The 20,643-nt window shown below is 37.4% G+C and overlaps 1 protein-coding gene across 2 annotated transcripts in view; it reads left to right on the top strand.

Annotated features, from left to right (window-relative positions):
• The first annotated feature begins 1,196 nt into the window (after nt 1–1,196).
• Nucleotides 1,197–20,643, top strand: part of LOC123873225 (neuroglobin-like) — an 87,527-nt gene continuing 68,080 nt past the window's right edge. Inside the window, exon 1 of one of the 2 annotated variants that reach the window (XM_045917966.1) lies at nt 1,197–1,290. The gene's annotated coding sequence lies outside the window, so the exon portion shown is untranslated. Of the gene's footprint in view, nt 1,291–11,152; nt 11,240–20,643 lie in introns of those variants that run through there. The other variant, XM_045917965.1, reaches the window with a different exon arrangement.

The raw sequence follows: 20,643 nt of genomic DNA, 5'->3' as shown, positions 1-20,643 counted from the left end.
CGCAATCTTTGAAGAATGTAGTAAACGATTAATAGAAAAAGTGGAAAATTTTGGAAAAACAAGATGGCCGCCGTAAAAATTTCGTCGGTGTCTATCTCGGAGGCTATAAAAGATGGAAGAGTGGTTTCTTGGAAAAAGATGATCAGGGTCCGAAGGTCTACTCGGTGAAACAAACTCTGCATGCTCGCGGACCACTTTAGTGGTCCGCGCACCCACGCACCCTACTTTATTAACCTCAACTACCCCGTTTTTACAAAAAATGATATGGATGTTGTTTTCAGAGTTTTCCAGGGTGCTGATTTTGATAACGACATTTATTTTTAAATCCAAGATGGCGGGCGTGCACTTTTTAAGAAAAAAATTGATATAAGTGTCGTTTTATGGGGTTTTCGGGGTAATTTGTGTATCTTAATAAAAAAAATCGGTTTAATATAACTCATAAACCTAACCACGTCACGCGAGCTGCTTTAGCAGCTCGCGCACCGAGCAAAATACTAGTTTTATATAAGGCGAGGGGTACACTGAGACATATACACATAGATAGATAGAGATATAGATAGATTATTTCCACATACAGACACAATATGGAAATTTGTAATTTCTAAATTATCTCTGGTTCGGTCTGGTGGGAGGCTACGGCCGTGGCTAATTACCACCATACCGGCAAAGCTTTCCGGTACGATAGCTAAAGTGTCATAACCCTACATAAAACTTTCATATTAGACTGCGACTGCATCTTCACTTAGTATCAAAGTCAATTTTTTTATTCAAAATAGGTAATATTGCACACTTTTAGAGTCACTTGTTGGATTTGTAAGATAATGATGTGATTGTGATAATTAATTACGTAAACTTAAAATTAAAGGTACGAGGGGTCCAAACGCTGGGTGCGTTTGGACCCCTCGTACCTTTAATTTTGAGAAGAGCTCCCAAACAAAGATTTTTCAATAAAACTTTGATCTTGTTGAGAGACCTCTCGAATCAATTGAGTGCAGTCAAGGGCTAACTTGTAATGGTGTAAAAAGCACAAAACATTACATACAAAGAAAAATGTGCCAATAATGTCACATTCCAAAAATTTTGTTTGGATACTCAGCTGACCACGATAAAATTATATTTATAGTTGAACCACGTGTGACCCCACCTTAGCCCACTTTCGCCCCACTGAAACCCACACTTTCAGTGAGTGAGCCGCGCGACGCCGCGCCGCACGTGTGTCCGTGCCTTTATGTTTATGTTAATGTGAACGGGGCTTAAGTGTTTGTGCTATAAGGATTTGCGTATAAGCTGGTAAGTGCTTGCTCTAAGCACTAATGACGTATTAATCTATAGGAATAATCTTATCCATACTTCCACAATCCACGCCAAATATATACTTTAATATTATAAATGCGAGAGTGTGTCTGTCTGTCTGTCTGTTAGCTTTTTCACGGCCTATCCATTTAAACGATTTTGATGAAATTTAGTACAGAGATTGCATAAGTCCCTGGGAAGGACATAGGCTACTTTTTATCCCGGAAAAACAAAGAGTTCCAACGGGATTTTTAAAAACTGAAAATTAGGCGGGCGAAGTCGCTGGCATCACCTAGTAATTATTTTAGCATATCAAGTTTTACTATCTACAAGTTTTATGAAGGAATGTAGGACGACATCAAAAACTACTTTTAATACCAGTGACGATTTTTGACGACCTCTCTATGGCTTAGTGGTGAGCGCTGTGTCTTACAAGTGAGAGGTCCCAGCTTCGATTCCCGGCAGGGATAGTTTGGAAATTAATAATTTCTAAATTATTCTCTCTGGTCTGGTCTGGTGGGTGGCTACGGCATTGTGTAACTACCGCTCTACCGGTAAAGCCGAGCCGCCAAGCGATTTAGCCTTCCGTTTCGAAATTAAAAAAATGATTTTAAATGATATTAAGTAGATAATAGATATGCATATAGTCAGACTCGCGCAACGAGGGTTACGTAGGTACTAATACCAGTGACGATTTTTGACGACCTCTCTATGGCTTAGTGGTGAGCGCTGTGTCTTACAAGTGAGAGGTCCCAGCTTCGATTCCCGGCAGGGATAGTTTGGAAATTAATAATTTCTAAATTATTCTCTCTGGTCTGGTCTGGTGGGTGGCTACGGCATTGTGTAACTACCGCTCTACCGGTAAAGCCGAGCCGCCAAGCGATTTAGCCTTCCGTTTCGAAATTAAAAAAATGATTTTAAATGATATTAAGTAGATAATAGATATGCATATAGTCAGACTCGCGCAACGAGGGTTACGTAGGTACTACTAAGTACAGTCGTATTTTTTCGACATTTTGCACGATAAGTAAAAAACTTTTATGCTTAAATATAGATAAAAATCTGTTTTAGAATGTACAGGTAAAGCTATGGTAAGCAGGTACAGGTAAAATCATATGATACCCCACTTGGTATAATCTTAGTTTGAAAGTTGAAAATACTAATTATTTGTTCAAGACCACTTTTTTTTTGATATGTCAATGTGATGTGGATTTTTCCCCTTATGTGTGCTGTAAGATCTACCTAACGATCTACCTACCTGCCAAATTTTATGATTCTAGGTCAACGAGAAGTATCCTATAGGTTTCTTGACAGACACGATAGACGGACAGACAGACAACGAAGTGATCCAATGAGGGTTCCGTTTTTCCTTTCCGAACCCTAAAAACCTAAGTCCACGCGGACGTAGTCGTGGGCATCAGCAGTCATGTTACAAAAACGTAAAATTGACCCCACAAAGGATTTCTATACTTCGTGAAAATCGGATTTTGGATAAAATCGGATATTCGGAATGGACGGAAACTCCGTAATTCAAAGTTCTCATAGATTTTGACGTATAATAGAGCAATAGACACTCGAAATATTGTTACCGCTTTGGGCGAGCGTATTTTAGTGAACGAATTTATGACTTTACTAATATTTATCGCCCGTCTAGTTATTTATTATGTTTTGGTATAAAAATAGACCTTGGAGTAATATTTCAACGCGAAATAGGACATTTGATGGGGAGAAGTAGGAATGTAATAAATCATGTACCGATGTGGGTGGTCTATTATTAATATTGTGTAAAATGTGTTAGGTAAAAAAATAGGGCAGCTTATAAACTTTTCTAAATAGTAGGTATAAGTCTCTATCCATTTCTTTTCTTTGAATAATAAAATAGATCAATATTCTTAGACTATTCCGAGACATGGTCACTAACTATCGGCCCTAATAAAAAAGCTAAGATTCACATTACCGCTTTTTTATTTATACATTTTTTTGACACAAGGAACCAAAAGCTTAATTTGCTATAATCCGCACAAACCAAAGAAATCTGAATGGTGCAACATGCAGCATGCGACATGCACCGCCCGCCCTCCCACTGCTAAACATGCAGGAAAAGCTAGCCACCAAGCAAGCCACACGCACCACCACCACGCAGCACCACACAAATCCCAACACCACTCGACGCACGTTTCGCCCCGACAACACCGGAGTATCCTCAGGAGATGTAGATCTTACAATGCCAAATTGCTAAATTACTTTGTGGTGCGGCTTTTTAACTATAAAAGTAAACTTATTAAAAAAAGTAATTTAAATATAGACCATAAAGTAAACTAGAAGTTCCGCTTGAAAGTCAGTGGTATAAAATTAATTTTTTTACTCCCCATAAAAGTTTCTTATAGCCTTTTAAGATTTTCAAGGGAATGGAGACTTTTTATTTCTCTACAGCTTTTGGACAAAGCGAAAAAACGTAACGACCGTTTTGATGGTTCATTGTTAAAGCTGCTCTACGCCATTCCATCAAACGAAGAGATAGCGATATAAGTAGAGCACATCTTTATTGTTAGCTTAGTATGAGTTTGTACATTTCAAAGAAAGAAAGAAAAGGAGAAAGAAAAAAATCTACAATGTTTAATATTTTTAGTAGGTAAGAATCTCTGAACGAGTATTGAATTGAATATATCACACTATAATATTATAAAGGAGAAAGTTTGTATGTGTGTGTGTGTATGTTTGTTACTCCTTCACGCAAAAACTACTGGACGGATTGAGCTGAAATTTAGAATGGCAATAGATTATACCCTGGATTAGCACATAGGCTACTTTTTATCCCGGAAAATCAAAGAGTTCCCACGGGTATTTTAAAAAACCTACATCCACGCGAACGAAGTCGCGGGTATCAGCTAGTAAAATATAAAAAAAGAAAAGCTGACTGACTGACTGATCTATCAACGCACAGCCCAAACTGCTGGACGGATCAGGCTGGAATTTTGTGACGAAAAAATATAACGACCGTTTTGATGGTTCATTCATCAAACGAAAAGATTGTTACTTTAAAGGTGTCTGGCAGGGGGTTGCCACGATACTAAGCGTCTAACAATGCAGGACGTGATTCCAAACACTATTCCGAATAAAATATGAACAAGTGTAAATTAAAAATTTATAACACCCCCGACAAGTGAAGGTTACAGTAACTAGAAAAGAGCTGATAACTTTCAAATGGCTGAACCGATTTTCTTGGATTATAGCTAAGAACACTCTCGATCAAGCCACCTTTCAAACAAAAAAAAAAACTAAATTAAAATCGGTTCATTAGTTTAGGCGCTACGGTGCCACAGACAGATACACAGATACACACGTCCAACTTATAACACCCCTCTTTTTGGGTCGGGGGTTAAAATTAGACTTTGACGAAAGATTTTATACTTCTTTGTTACCTGTCATCTGCCAAAGCCACCATGATCCAAACTTCATAATCGCTGATCGTTCTTCCCTGTGTTGGGGACAATGCGCAGAGGAACATTAAGGTTTTGTAAAATGACGAAGATTTGGCCCTCCCGAGTTCTCTAGATTGTCAGACTTTACACACCTTTGAGAATATTATGGGGAACTCTCAGGCATGCAAGTTTCCTCATGATGTTTCTTTACCTTTAAAGCAAGTTTTAATACGCACAGAACCCCGAAAAGATAAAGGTGCCTATTCATTCTTGCCTTAAAAGTACGTAAGTTATACCTTCCTTCACGTATACGTGACAGGAAACACGAACATAAGAAGGGCGTTCCAAATATTAGCGGTTAGTATCGGAAACGTTGAACGAAAAGTTTTGTACGAATCAATGTCGACCATATAAGGATGCCAACGCTTACTTACGGTTAGGTAGGTAGGTACTCATGTTCTCACCTTCATAAGGTGAAGGAAAAATAGAACAATTAAGTCTAGCACGCTCTCCAAAGCATAAATAAATAAATCCATACTAAAATATAATATTATAAATGCGACAGTGTGTCTGTCTATCTGTCTGCTAGCTTTTCACGGCCCAACAGCTTAACCGATTTCAACCGATGGGTACAGAGTTAGCGTACATCCCGGGGAAGAACATAGGCTACTTTTTATCCCGGAAAATTAAAGAGTTCTCACGGGATTCTCAAAAACCCATCCGTTTAACCGATTTATATGAAAGGTACAGTGCGTTCTGGAAACTTTTTATCCCGGAAAAGCAAAGAGTCCCCACGGGATTTCTAAAAAACCTAAATCTAAACCTAACCTAATAAATAAATTAAAGCTATTTACCTATTCAAGGAATTATGTTCGAGGCAATGAATAAATGAATTATGTAGATCCATTGCTCTGTGTGATATACTCGTAACATTACGGATAAAACAAAAAAATAACACACAAACATACTTTCGTATTTATAATATTATTAAAGGTAATTGATAAAGGAAGTAAAGATAGCGAGGGCTTTGGCACCATCTGGTTTTCTAGGTTCCTAAATATAACTTTAAACGCATGGGTTACGTACAAAAGTGAGTTAGTTTCGGTAATTGGTTACCGTCTTTCATCCCGATGCTGAAAATAGTTCATCTTGATCTGTGTGTATGTATATTTACGTTGTCTGTCCGTCTGTCAAAGGAGCCAAAACAAACGGATTGGGATAATACCTTATTACATTCTCGTGGAAAACTTTATTTACCTATAACCGTTTAATTTAAGTGTTATTATAGTTGCGTTTAGTTTTAATCATCTGGTGATATTTATATTCAGGAAGTGGGCACAGTTTCTACCTGAATGTAGGTATGTTTTTAGGGTTCCGTACCTCAATAGGAAAAAAGGAATCCTTATAGGATTACTTCGTTCTGTCTGTCTGTCGAGTCTGTCAAGAAAACTATATATCCCGTTGACCTAGAAACATGAAATTTGGCAGGAAGGTAGATCTTATAGCACAAGTAAGTAATGGAAAAAATCTGAAAACCGTAAATTCATGGTTACGTCACAAAAGTATAAATTAAAAATTTATAACACCCCCGACAAGTGAAGGTTACAGTAACTAGAAAAGAGCTGATAACTTTCAAATAGCTGAACCAATTTTCTTGGATTGTAGCTAAGAACACTCTCCATCAAGCCACTTTTTAAACAAACAAAAACAAACTAAATTCAAATCGGTTCATTAGTTTAGGAGCTACGATGCCATAGACAGATACACAGATACACACGTCAAACTTATAACACCCCTCTTTTTGGGTCGGGGGTTAAAAACATCACATCATTTTATGACTACAGTCCAAAACCCTATTAAATCACACCTCACTGTTCACCAGAACGCTAAAAGCTGTTTTAACTTAGTTTAAACTCGACTGTACAGCTAAACTTCGGGACAGTCCAAAACCCATTTAAACTTTTCTTTGCTCCTTCTGTATTAGACTCACAATATTGAAGTGGTTTTCTAAAAGACCTTTGTAAAGTGACCAATAATTTTGAAACCACTCTATCTCTCAGAGACTATTTTATTTATATATTTATTAAAACAACTTTATTGTACAAAAATGCAAAGACAATAATAAAAGATACACTTATACAAATACAAAGGGCGAGACTATATTTATATACCTACTATATAAAAACCGGCCAAGTGCGAGTCAGACTGGCGCACCGAGGATTCCATCACCGATGATAAATCAAAAACTATTATGCATTAAAGTAAACAAAAAATTGTTTTACAATTTATAGGTAAAACTCTTTCATATGATACCACATTTGGTATAGTTATCTTACTTTGAAAATTGAAAATACTAATTATTTGTTTATGAACACATTTAATTTTTTTTTGTCATGTAACCACAAATTCCCATTTTTCGAATTTTTTCCTTTATTTCTGCCAGAAAACTTACTTATCTGCTAAATTTTATGATTCTAGGTCAATATTGGTATATACTATAGGTTTTCTTGACAGACACGAAAGACGGAGACTGATGGAGAGACGGATGGGCAGACAGACGGACAGACAGATAACAATTTTTTTATATTATAAAACTCATAAATAAATCTAGATAGTATAGAGTACTTAGTCCGTTTTAATAAAATCTTAAATGTCTATTTTTGTAATAAATATTTTACATTAAAGCTAACACCAGAACGCTATAAAGCAGTTTTAACTTAGTTTAAACTCGACTAAACAGCTCAACTTCGGAACACCTAGTCCAAAACCCATTTAAACTTTCCTTTGCTTTTTTGTTAGACACAATAAAATTGTTGATAAGTCAAGAATTAGAGGAAATCTATACTAATAAATAAAATTGGAGTGTCTGTCTGTGATTTCGAAATAACTACCTCATATTAAGCTCATATGGTTATTTGAACGATACCATAACTGAATTTTTGTCTGTCTGTCTGTCTGTCTGTCTGTTTGAAAAGGCTAATCTTTGGAACGGCTGAACCGATTTTGACGGGACTTTCACAGGCAAGTAGAGGATTGACCAGGGCGTAAAATAGGCTACTTTTTTAACCGACTTTCAAAAAGGGAGTTGTGTTTTTCTACCTATGTACACCGAAATCTCCGAGATTTCTGAACCGATTTGCGTCATTTCTTTTTTAATCGATAGAGGAACTTTGCGACATTGTTTCATAAAAAATTTGGAGTCCAACTCCTCAATCCTGATGCTGCAGGGGATCTGACCAATCCACGCGGGCGAAGCTGCGGGCATCAGCTAGTAAACATTAAAAACAATATAATGAAAGCGTTGTGGAGTTGAAATCCATCATGCTTTCATATTGGGTTGGTGGGTTACCAAAAATTTTTTAATATTCTAGTTTTCCAAAAAGCGTTACATGTTATACTGAAGTATATTCAAATACAAGAGTAAATTAAAAAAATTATAACACCCCCGACAAGTGAAGGTTACAGTAACTAGAAAAGAGCTAATAACTTTCAAACGGCTGAACCGATTTTCTTGGATTATAGCTAAGAACACATTCGATCAAGCCATCTTTCAAACAAAAAAACCTTAATTAAAATCGGTTCATTAGCTTAGGAGCTACGATGCCACAGACAGATACACAGATACGCAGATACACACGTCAAAATTATAATACCCCTCTTTTTGGGTCGGGGGTTAAAAATGTTTACCTGAAACTCATACTACGTATGATTATTGTTTTTCACCTATCCGCTAATAAGGCAGAAAAACTTGTAGAGCCTTGAATTCGAACGAATTTCCCGCGCCTCCAACACGTTCTCAAACGTGCGACAGAGACCCATATAGCCAGGCTGTAAGTTAAAGAGGGATGGAAGGATACAGCCTGCCAAAGAATAATACAGATTCGTTGTTTATGTTATGGATCGGAAAATTTTGTCCCTGAGAGGAAAATATTATTTTGTTACTGATATTTTTTTTAAATAGTGTTTCTTTACTCTGCAATATTTTCTGTTACATCATGAGTTGAATTTTGGAAAATTCAGTTGTAGGACGTAATTCATTAACTATTATCAGAAGACAAGTATTTATAATATCTAAAAACTATACGTTAAATACGTATCTAAAGTGAAGACTTAAAACTACGACAGTTACCTACGACAGTTTTATATCTGCTGGCATTCTCATCAGCGAGCACGAATTATGTACGCCAAGTACCTTATTATGAACGTTACATGTCTATGGTAAATCACATTAAACGTTTATTTATACTATTATATTATCACTATTATGTTAGGGTGGACAATAGTCACGGCCGACGTCTCCAGACCAAACCAGAGATTTAGAAATTATCACACTAATATTATAAAGGCGAAAGTTTGTATGTGTGTGTGTGTGTGTGTGTGTGTGTGTGTGTGTGTGTGTGTGTGTGTGTGTGTGTGTGTGTGTATGTTTGTTACTCCTTCACGCAAAAACTACTGGACGGATTTGGCTGAAATTTGGAATGGAGATAGATAAGATCCTGGATTAGCACATAGGCTACTTTTTATCCCGGAAAATCAAAGAGTTCCCACGGGATTTCGAAAAACCTAAATCCACGCGGGCGAAGTCGCGGGCATCGGCTAGTAAAATTATAAACCCCTGCCGGGAATCGAAACTGGGACTTCCCACTAATAAGACCACATCGCTTACCATTACGCCAGGGAGGTGTTCATATAGCCTGGTTCGAAACTAGTCGGGCTTACATCGACTAAATACTGAGTGTGGCCTTTACATTCTATACTTATAAGTATGGGAAATCACTCACGATAAGTAGTTTAAACATTAAAATTAAAGAAAGATGTTCAAGTGTTTCTTCACACCGGACTTAATTTATCGGTCATTAATTTTTTATCAGCTCAAACATCCGTCGTAAATCAAGTTACAGCGTTTTAATGACAGCCAAAAGTTAATTCCAGCCAATTCACAGCTTCTTCATTATCTATTCAAGTTCAAATATAACAATGGTGTAGTTAATTGCTCGTTAAAGAACCGAGGTATGGCCATTGTTTACATAATGAACTGTATGGGAAGGTAGAATTAGTTTTTTAGAGTTCCGTAATCAATTTCAAACAAGGAACCGTAACGGTCGGATAGACGAAATGGACGAAACTAATAAGGTTTCGTCTATTTACGGCTATTTTAGCTATCATTTAGAAATTACTTCTTCATATTATTATAAATGCGAAATCGTTTGATTGTTGGCTTGTTCTTCAATCACGTTGCAATGGAGCACAGGATAAACGTGATTTTTTCATGATTTAAGACCTGTAGAGCGATATAGGCTACTTTTTATCCCGGAAAATCAAGGAGTTCCTACTGAATTTGAAAAAATCTAAATTGCGGCTATTAGGTAGTTAGACTATATAAGAGCTGCAAGGTTGAAACGTATAGATATAGAAACCTATTACCGCTACACAGCCATATATTTAAATTTTGAAAAAAAATATTTTTCAGGCTACCTCCTAAATATGAAAAGCTTGAGTCGAAAAACTTTTGGTGCACTCTTTGGAGCGACACTTTGGTAAATAGTTTTTAAAATAAAATCATTATAAACTTTCTTAAAGATAATTTGGAAAAACTACACGCCAAAGTTATTAGAAAGTAGCATATGGATACGGAACCCCAGCTTAGGCGTGTTCTTATTCTGAAACGAACTTGTTTCCGGTTATGTTATTAAATTTTAAAAATAAAAGTGTTCTAAATTATAAGAATATACATATAATTTAATTTAATAAAACGTAATGCAATAAATGTAATAGAGGCATCGTACCTATTCGTCATGTTTGAAGAATGTGATCTCTTCATTATTAATCACATACCTAATGGTAAAGGTTTCCTTATGGTAATAATGCGGTGAGTACCCAGATCCTTCCACATTATCAGGTGTATTAAAATTAATTATTATCTATTCTGAGGTACGACTAAGGTACCTTCTAATTAGATTAGATACAACAGATATTAAATGGTATCCTTCTAAGGATACCATTTAATACCTGTTGTATCTAATCTAATTTTAAAGAAAATAAAATGTATGCGATAAATTTACGCTTACATTTGTATCTAATCCAACTAATTGAAAGACAAAAGTTGGCTTTGATAATTCTCATGAAAATGAAATAATACTGAAATTATTCATAAAATCTTATGATAGTTAACTCCATTTTTTTAAATTAAATCTTTCATCTCCTAGTTTAGCTTCTTTTTAGACCTCTAATATTGTATTATCTCTCTCAGCTGTCATAAAATACCTAATTTATTATCAAACCTCTACATAATATTATGCTAAAACCTACCTCAATCATTCCTATTCTAGATATCAATGAAACAATAACATGAAAAGTGTAGTGTAGCATCTGCGAATTATTTTCAGATTTTATATTCTTTGACGTTATCATCACAGCCAAGGCAGTTGCACCGCGCGCGTCCCCGCCGCCGCTTCAGTGCGAGCTGAAATTACTGAAAAGATATAAAACGTGGGTTGTACAGTGTTGTGTTATGTGCTAATATGGTGAGTACTGAGTAGGTAGTTGTATACCTAATTTGATGGACTGTCTTTTTATCATCTTTGACAATTTTTCTTGCGATTTTAATATTTTATTGGTAGAGTATGAAACGGTTAATCTTATAATGTATTTTTCCGATATTTTTCTTTGGTTTTGTTGTACTTTATGTTTAAAATGTGCATTGAAGCGTAATTTTATAATATTTGATTATTTTTCTGCGATTATTTTGAGGAGAGTTTATGAAGCAATGACCTGTGAAATATGCTTCATTTTTCCATGTTTATTTTTACGTACCTTATGTTTAAAATGTGCGTACTTTTTGACCATGTTTATGTATGCGATAGTAAATATTAATGAGCGTCAAATTATTAAAGTTACAGTTTAGAATATGTAAAGACAATTTTTTTTACTTTACATTGGAAAATCTAGTTTAAAACGTAGTTCATACAAATCTAGATTTTCAGCAACTTCGTCAGTATCTCGCAATCATATAAATCCTGCAGGAATTGTTCGTTTTCTCAAGACAAGCAAAGTTATGTGCAAGTCCAAATTCCAAGCATCTTGGGCTTGCTTTTCATGAAGATTAGTTAGGCGGCTTGAAATGTTACAGACAACCAGACACACTTTCACATTTATAATATAAAGTATAGATAAACGTATTTGGCACTAATTTTTCGGAGCTATGTGCATGAATATACTCACTTGCTTTAACTATGAAGAAAAACATCGTAAGGAAACCTGCATGTCTGAGAAATTCTCTATAATGTTATCAATAATCTTATTAAAGAAGTGAAATCTGCCAATTGGCCATTGTGGAATATGGTCAAAACCCTGCTTATTTAGACGGAGGAGTCCCGTTCTCAGTAGTGAGCCGTCGGTAAATTGGGATGATGATAAGTAGATATAAATAGTACCTATGGTCAATCTAAATAAATACGAAAATGGTAGTTCATTTTTATATTGTTACTATTTATTTAATAAAATTTCGTACTCTAGAAATCTCATCCCCGTTACGAAGACAAAATTATGTCTTGAACTCTTGTTAAGTCATGTCTTAGGAGATTTGAATTTTAAACCTCATTTGCATAGACTTATCAGCATGACCATCGCGAAATTCGCGGTTAATTATTACAAGTAGGTATTTAAAAGTCTATTGTAGACAGACTATAATTGTGTACCTATTTATATCCACGGTTTCACCGGCTCTATAATTTTATGTATTTACTAGCGAATTTCCGGAACCAATAACAAGCAAAATGGGTTGCACAAGTCGGTATTCATATTTATATGATTGAGATTAGGTAAAAGGTTTCCCAACTTTTGAAACCCATGGCTTGACACCTATGTCGACAGCAGTAGACGCCTAGCCGTTGAAGCCATGAAGTAAAAGTCTCATGTATCAGCTAAATCTTCTATGTCCATACAAAAAGGCTAAAAAACTGAATGACTTGTACTATTACTAAAACCATACTTAGATTGTATAGAATCACAGATAAGGAAAAAGTTATCTGTGTATAGAATACTCCTACTATTTAAGAGGGGTCTCTCCGTCACTCGCTTCATACAAACGTAGTACCAATTTCATTTGAATATTAAGCAACCAAAGTCCATGAAATTTTGCAGACATATTCTAGAAAATAATATCTATGCCTGTGGTTTCCAGATTTCTGTTAAAATATTCGGTTTCAAAGTTACGCGGTCTTAAAAATTCACATACAAATCTTTGAGCCCCTGTAATTTTAAAACTACATATTTTTAGAAAAATCTAAAACACCACAGGCACAGACAAGTATTAGTTTCTAGAATATGTCTGCAAAATTTCATGGACTGTGGTAGCTTAATATTCAAATGGAATTGGAACTACGATTGTATGGAGTATGTGACGGAGAGAGCCCTGTTAATGTAAAACCGATCTAGAAACTTGAGCTTTTGCACACAGGTGTTCTCAACAACGTAGACCCTCACTGAGAAAGGGTTTTCTATTGGCATAATATGCACAGAAATTTGACCCGAGTGAAGCCTATAGGTCAGCTACTAGGTTAAGAGGAGTTTATTCGTACTACGCTCCAAACATACGTATATAACCAATCATGATGTAGATACGTATTAGGAATTCATATAAATGTCTGTTGTTTTCCAGATTTCTGTTAAATATTTTGATTTAAAGTTACACGGGCTCTAGTATTTACTTATAAATCTTTAAAACCGCGTAACTCTAAAACTAGACATTTTACGGAAATTTTAATTACGGTAAACCACAGTCACAGATATTAGTTTTATAACGTATCTATAAAATATGTTATTAACTTTGTAAAATATACAAATGCTTAAAATACAAAAAACTACGTTTGTATGGAGTGAGTGACGGAGAGTCCTCTGTTAATATACTTCTCATCTGTCACCGTGACAGGCTCAGCAGGCGTTCAAACAAGACTGTCCAAACCCCCGCGGCCTAAACAAATGTCATTACTGTAAAACAAACTACTTGGTTGTTGAAGCAGTGGCGAGCGCTGTGTCTTATTAGTAGGAGGTCCCGAGTTCGATTCCAGGGAATGGAAATTTGGAATTCTACAATTTCTAAATTATCCCTGGACTGGTTTCTAGTTTCCCTGACGGCTTCGGCCGTTGCTAGTTACCATCCTATCGGCAAAGCCGTGCTGCCGAGCGGTTTAATGTTAGCGTGTAGAAACTATGGGGTTATGCCCTTAGTAAAAACTGCCATACGTAAGTAATAAGTAGGTGTCACTAAGTAGGCTTTTCAGGGCGAAGATACTATTCCAGCATTTCAGGACCCCTACGTCTTTCGGTTCTGTGAACTAGATGCCCTGTTCTTGCCACATCATCTTCCCAATCCGTTCCTCTGATGCTTCTAAGGATCTATCTCTTGCTTTCTTCTCCTCATTCGAAGACAGATGTAGCATAGCCTAATGAAATAATTTTCAACAATCCCACTGTATGTAGGTATTTATGCTGTAGATACAGACTTCTTTTCCTTCTTCTTTTTAGGGTTCTGTACCTCAAAAGGAAAACGGAACCCTTATAGGATCCTTTTGTTGCCTGTCTGTTTGTCTGTCTGTCTGTCTGTCTGTCTGTCTGTCTGTCTGTCTGTCTGTCTGTCTGTCTGTCTGTCTGTCTGTCTGTCTGTCTGTCTGTCTGTCTGTCTGTCTGTCTGTCTGTCTGTCTGTCTGTCTGTCTGTCTGTCTGTCTGTCTGTCTGTCTGTCTGTCTGTCTGTCTGTCTGTCTGTCTGTCTGTCTGTCTGTCTGTCTGTCTGTCTGTCTGTCTGTCTGTCTGTCTGTCTGTCTGTCTGTCTGTCTGTCTGTCTGTCTGTCTGTCTGTCTGTCTGTCTGTCTGTCTGTCTGTCTGTCTGTCTGTCTGTCTGTCTGTCTGTCTGTCTGTCTGTCTGTCTGTCTGTCTGTCTGTCTGTCTGTCTGTCTGTCTGTCTGTCTGTCTGTCTGTCTGTCTGTCTGTCTGTCTGTCTGTCTGTCTGTCTGTCTGTCTGTCTGTCTGTCTGTCTGTCTGTCTGTCTGTCTGTCTGTCTGTCTGTCTGTCTGTCTGTCTGTCTGTCTGTCTGTCTGTCTGTCTGTCTGTCTGTCTGTCTGTCTGTCTGTCTGTCTGTCTGTCTGTCTGTCTGTCTGTCTGTCTGTCTGTCTGTCTGTCTGTCTGTCTGTCTGTCTGTCTGTCTGTCTGTCTGTCTGTCTGTCTGTCTGTCTGTCTGTCTGTCTGTCTGTCTGTCTGTCTGTCTGTCTGTCTGTCTGTCTGTCCGTCTGTCCGTCTGTCCGTCTGTCCGTCTGTCCGTCTGTCCGTCTGTCCGTCTGTCCGTCTGTCCGTCCGTGCGTCCGTCCGTCCGTCCGTCCGTCCGTCCGTCCGTCCGTCAAGAAACCTATCGGGTACTTCCCGTTGACCTAGAATCATGAAAGGTAGGTAGGTAGGTCGGTCTTATGTTATGGCACAAGCACAGGAATAAATCTGAAAACCGCGAATTTGTGGTTACATCATTTGAAAAAAAATTAAAATGTGTTTCAATTTTCAAAAGAAGATAACTATACCAAGTGGGGTATCATATGAAAGGGCTTTACCTGTACATCCTAAAACAGATTTTTATTGATTTTTATGTATAATAGTTTTTGATTTATCGTGCAAAATTTTTTTTTTTTTTTTTAAGAGATCGCTACTCCAAAATTAGAGAAACGATCCAGAAATCAAAATCAAAATATTTTTATTCAATTAAACTTTTACAAGTGCTTTTGAATTTTCAAATGCATTTACCACTGACTGATTCAGAATGCTTTCAGATAGAGAGAGTCTCCGCTGTCACTAACTTGGTTAATATACACGTCACCCTGACATGTCCATGGGTTCAAAGCAAAACTATCCAAACCCCCGCGGCCTATATAAATGTCATTAGAGGACAACTACCCACCCTCCCTTTACAAAGGACCGCGTAAATTGCTTACCAGCGCTGAGTAATTAAAAAGTTATGGCGTAAAATATTTAGTTGCTTTTTAGTTCGTAATAAATTCAGTGTACCGTGAAAGTTTTTTAATTTTATAGTTTTTATATCCTGAAATTCTGTTAGCGTATCCGTGGGTGGTGATTCATTGTTTTTTACATAATATTAAAGGTGTTACCAGCATTTACCATTGACTTTGTCCGCGTAGATTTGGATTTTTTGATCTTGTTGGAAGTTAACTTAAAGAAATCTATATCCTTCTAAAATTTTATGCCTAATTGTGGGAGAGCCTGTAGCACCCTGATTGTCCTCTTTAACATTTTAAAGTTTTGAATTTTTAAATTATTTTATGACAAATATGGCTACTAATAAACCCCTGACAAAAAATTACAGACATTTTAGACATAGCCCGTCGACACAACACTGCTATCCCATACATTTTGTTTCTCAAAAAATAAGTAACGTCTGGCGACATCTGGATGGAAGTGGGCTAAGCAAGTTATTCCGTTTCTATCTAGGCTCTATCGTCACTTACCACTAGATGAAATCGCAGTCGAGCGCGAACTTGTCACCGAAAAAAAAAAAAAAGCGGTAAGTGATTCTATTCGTGTATTCAGTTTCCTTTTACGCGAGTGTTGTCTTACAGAATAATTAGGAGTAATTAATTATTAAGACACCGCGCCTTTGATTACTTTGCTAATTACTTTTTGAATACAAACGCCGCCACGACTCTTTTGGGGTAAATTCTGATGTGATTAATAGAAAGGGGCAACAACCCTCAGTAATGAGGAATACTACGCAGAAAGAGAGAGAGAGAGAGAGAGAGAGACAGAGTTTCACGGCACGTCAGTATCTCAGTTTATAATTTTCACCATAATTCCTTGCCTCCATCTTGTAATTTACTTAATGCAAGCATTATGCAATACGAACGGAATTAGGTGACGACTAGCTACCAAAAGGAATACATTAACATAACCACCGCGACCGAGTAATGCCATTGTTACTGCTTTCTATTCAATTCTATTTCTTTTGAAAACACCTTTTTTGCAAGTTTTATTTGGCCGTACCAATCTTACGATGGAAAAGAAAGTCATTTGGTATATTGAATCCTCTACGAGATTTCTCTTACCTTGCATTTCAAGTTATTTAGAAATTTAATTTTAAAAAGAAAAGGGAAGAAACTCTCTAGTAGGGTTTCTATTCAGATACAAATTAGCCCTTGACTGCAATCCCACCTGGTAGTAAGTGATGATGCAGTCTAAGATGGAAGCGGGCTAACCTGAAAGGGGTATGGCAGTTTTCATTAAACCTATACTCCTTTGGTTTCTACACGGTACCGTACACGGTACCCATATAGCATTTGGCGATACGGCTTTGCCAGTAGGGTGGTAACTAGCCACGGCCGAAGCCCACAGACCAGATCAGAGAAATTATAAAATTCCTAACCCCTGCCGGGAATCGAACCCGGGACCTCTCACTAACAAGACCAAAGCGCTTACCACTGCGCCGTCGAACTATGTGCTCTTCCCATCATCAACCCATTGCACTATGTCACAAGTGTAAATTAAAAATTTATAACACCCCCGACGATCCAAAGTATTTGAGTTTTCCAAAACATCATTTTCAAATAAATAATTATGTATTTAGCCAACGTCCATCTTGACAGCTTGACATTTGTCTATTGACATAATATTATGAACCTAACGATTATCTAACCTTCTTTTCTACAAGAAAACTAGAAAAGAGCTGATAACTCTTAAACGGCTGAACCAATTTTTTTAGATTATAGCTAAGAACACTCTCGATCAAGGCACTTTTCAAACAAACAAAACTAAATTAAAATCGGTTCATTCGTTTAGGCGCTACGATGCCACAGACAGATACACAGATACACAGATACACAGATACACAGACACACAGATACACACGTCAAACTTATAACACCCCTCTTTTTGGGTCGGGGGTTAAAAAGCAATTAGAAGTAGTAAACAATAGGTATACTGCATAACATGAAGTAAGTACTACAGCAAATAACTAAAGTTCTCAATAGGACTCTATTGTCACATATGAAATGTAAAGTCTCATGAACTTTGGCAATTACAACTTGTATACAGTCGGTTTGATTTGTGAATATTGTCAGCATATAATATGTACTGTGCTTTATGGACTTGTTATGAACACTCTAGACTTATAAATCATCATCATCATCCCATCGCCAGCCCCTACTGAGCACGGATCTCCTCTCAGAATGCGAAGGGTTTGGCCATAAGTCCGCCACGCTGGCCCAATGCGGATTGGCAGACTTCACACACCTTTGAGAACATTAAGTATAGTTTAACGATGATGGCCAATATTATTATTAGTGAATTTTTGGCGTTCGTGCAAAACAAAATAGATTATTTAGACGAGAATAGCATTATCCAGATCTGTGTGACCAACTTTACCGATTCCGAAGTGGAAGAAGGCAAGAGCACATTGTATAACGCATGTGGTGATGGTGCGACTAGAATTATAGTAAGAAAAGGGGAAGACAAGAGGAAGAAGAACATTAAAGATGTTATTAAACTACTGAAGGAAATTGACCCAGATGCACAACCAACGTTTGTGGCAAAGGACTTGAGTCGTCTCCCACCAGTTTCCTTTGACCATTTGGATGTTACTCGTCTACTGAAAGACATTGTGGCCATGAGATCAGAGCTCGCAACACTACGCAGTGAAGTAGCATCCAAAGGTGAACTAAGTACGCTTCAGATTAATGTAACTTCCGAAATAAACGACTTACGTGCCGCTATCAGCACGACCTTGACTGAAGCTACTAAAGATCGAAAAAAGTCGAAAGGCGAACAGTCTTCAGTGAAGCCAGTAATGACTCCGAAGAGATGTACACAAGATGTTCCCCGCCCCATGTCTACACTTGGACCACCCGACAATCATTCTGTACCTACGATCGCGATTCATACTCCGACTTACCGTGACATAGTGCAGAATGCAAGTAAGTCGCAAACCAAAGTGACCCGTACGTCGTTTAGTCAGAAGGTTCATAATACTGAACATGACGAATCCGAGTTTACGCTCGTACAGAGAAAAAAACGTACGACTAGAAACAATTTGTGTGGTACTGCCCAACGCGCATGCACAATTTTAGTGGCAGATATACCTGCATTCGTTTATGTTTCAAGGTTGGCGAAATCCACAACGGCGCAAGATATGCTGACTCATATACGTGAGATGGGACAGGACTGCAACGACGGTGACGTTCAAATTTTGAATCAAAAATATGAAACGTCTTTTAACTCATTTAAAATAAAAGTATCACGAAATAAATTAGAAAAGTTTTTAAAAAATGAGTTTTGGCCAGAAGGTGTCAAATATCGAGTTTTTCGAGAGCGAAATAATGCTAAGAACGTTTCTACAAATAAATAAATATGAATAATGACAATATAAAATCAACCTTAACTAATATTAAAATGGTCTCATTTAATTGTCGCTCAATTAAGCGCTCTTTAGAACGTGTTCGTTCCTTATGTCAAGAGGCGGACATCATAGCCCTTCAGGAAACGTGGCTCCTCCCACACGATCTTGGCTATATACACCAAATTGATGACAACTTCGATTGCTACGCGAAATCATCAGTCGACACTGCGGCTGGCGTATTGCGGGGACGACCGTACGGAGGCCTAGCTCTGTTATGGCGTAAATCTGTTTTTCCGCGCGCTTCTATAGTGGAATGCCCTACGGACAGGTTATCAGCGGTACGACTAGAGCTGGGCAATCACCGGCAGTTACTCCTTATTAACGTTTATATGCCGACGGACGCGGAAGAAAATTTGACCGAGTTTACTACCAACCTTGCAAATATAATGGCTATTATTGATGACAACGAAACGGAAGTTGCATTCGCTTTAGGAGATTTCAATGCCCATTGCATCTCCAGGTTTGGTGACGAGCTTACTTTGTTTTGTGCGGAGCATTCCTTAGAGTGTGTGGATTATGAGTTTTTAAGTAAGAACTCGTCCACGTATACATATGTTAGTGATGCGTGTGGTGTGACGCGGTGGCTCGACCATTGCATAGGGACAAGTGCCGCGCGAAAAACGGTCACAGCAGTGACCGTAGACTGTGACGTGGGGTGGTCGGACCACCTTCCACTGATAGTTACATGCAACTTTGACATAGTTGTAAGTAAAATTATTAGTGAAAATAGAAGCTCAGTAAACAAAGTTAGATGGGGTCAACGTAACCCTCATCAGATTAATATATACAATAAATATTGCTGTGATAATTTAAAAAATGTTGTTTTTTCTAGTCAATGTTTAAACTGTGATAATTTTACTTGCACTGATCACTTATTTTTAATAGACAGTTATTATGATAAAATTGTAAATATTTTAAGAAGAGCTGCTATCTTAAGTTTTGATTCGCACTCCGATGCTAATAGGAAACGGAAACATGTGGTGGGTTGGAACTACCACGTTAGTCAAAGTCACAAAATAGCTCGACTATATTACTCATGTTGGTTGGAAAATGGCAGGCCGACAACCGGTCCAGTCTACAATGATATGGTAACTAGTCGTAGGAAATTCAAGAGTAAACTTAAATGGTGTCAGAACAATGAAGACCAGATTAGAATGAACATTTTAGCTGCACATAGGAATGATAAAAACTTTCCAAAGTTCTGGCAAGCAACAAAGAGACTACAAAGTAAACCCCGGTTGCCACATAGTGTTGAAAATATAGTCGAACAGAGGGGAATTTCCGAATTATTTGCTAGTCATTTTAAGGTCCAACCACTTTATGTCGAAGGAGTGGAGCATAGCACGGATGACATTTCCCCGTCGGACCCGCTGACTGAGACCCTACAATTCTCACCTAAGGATATTGTCGACGTGATAAGAAAAATGACACGTGGGAAGTCTCCAGGTCACGATGGATTAAGTATTGAACATATGCTCTATGCT

Source organism: Maniola jurtina, chromosome 16 (assembly GCF_905333055.1).
Source record: "Maniola jurtina chromosome 16, ilManJurt1.1, whole genome shotgun sequence".
NCBI classification, from domain to species: domain Eukaryota; kingdom Metazoa; phylum Arthropoda; class Insecta; order Lepidoptera; family Nymphalidae; genus Maniola; species Maniola jurtina.
The sequence above is the reverse complement of the archived record's forward strand: the minus strand, read 5'-3'. Positions and strand labels throughout refer to the sequence as shown.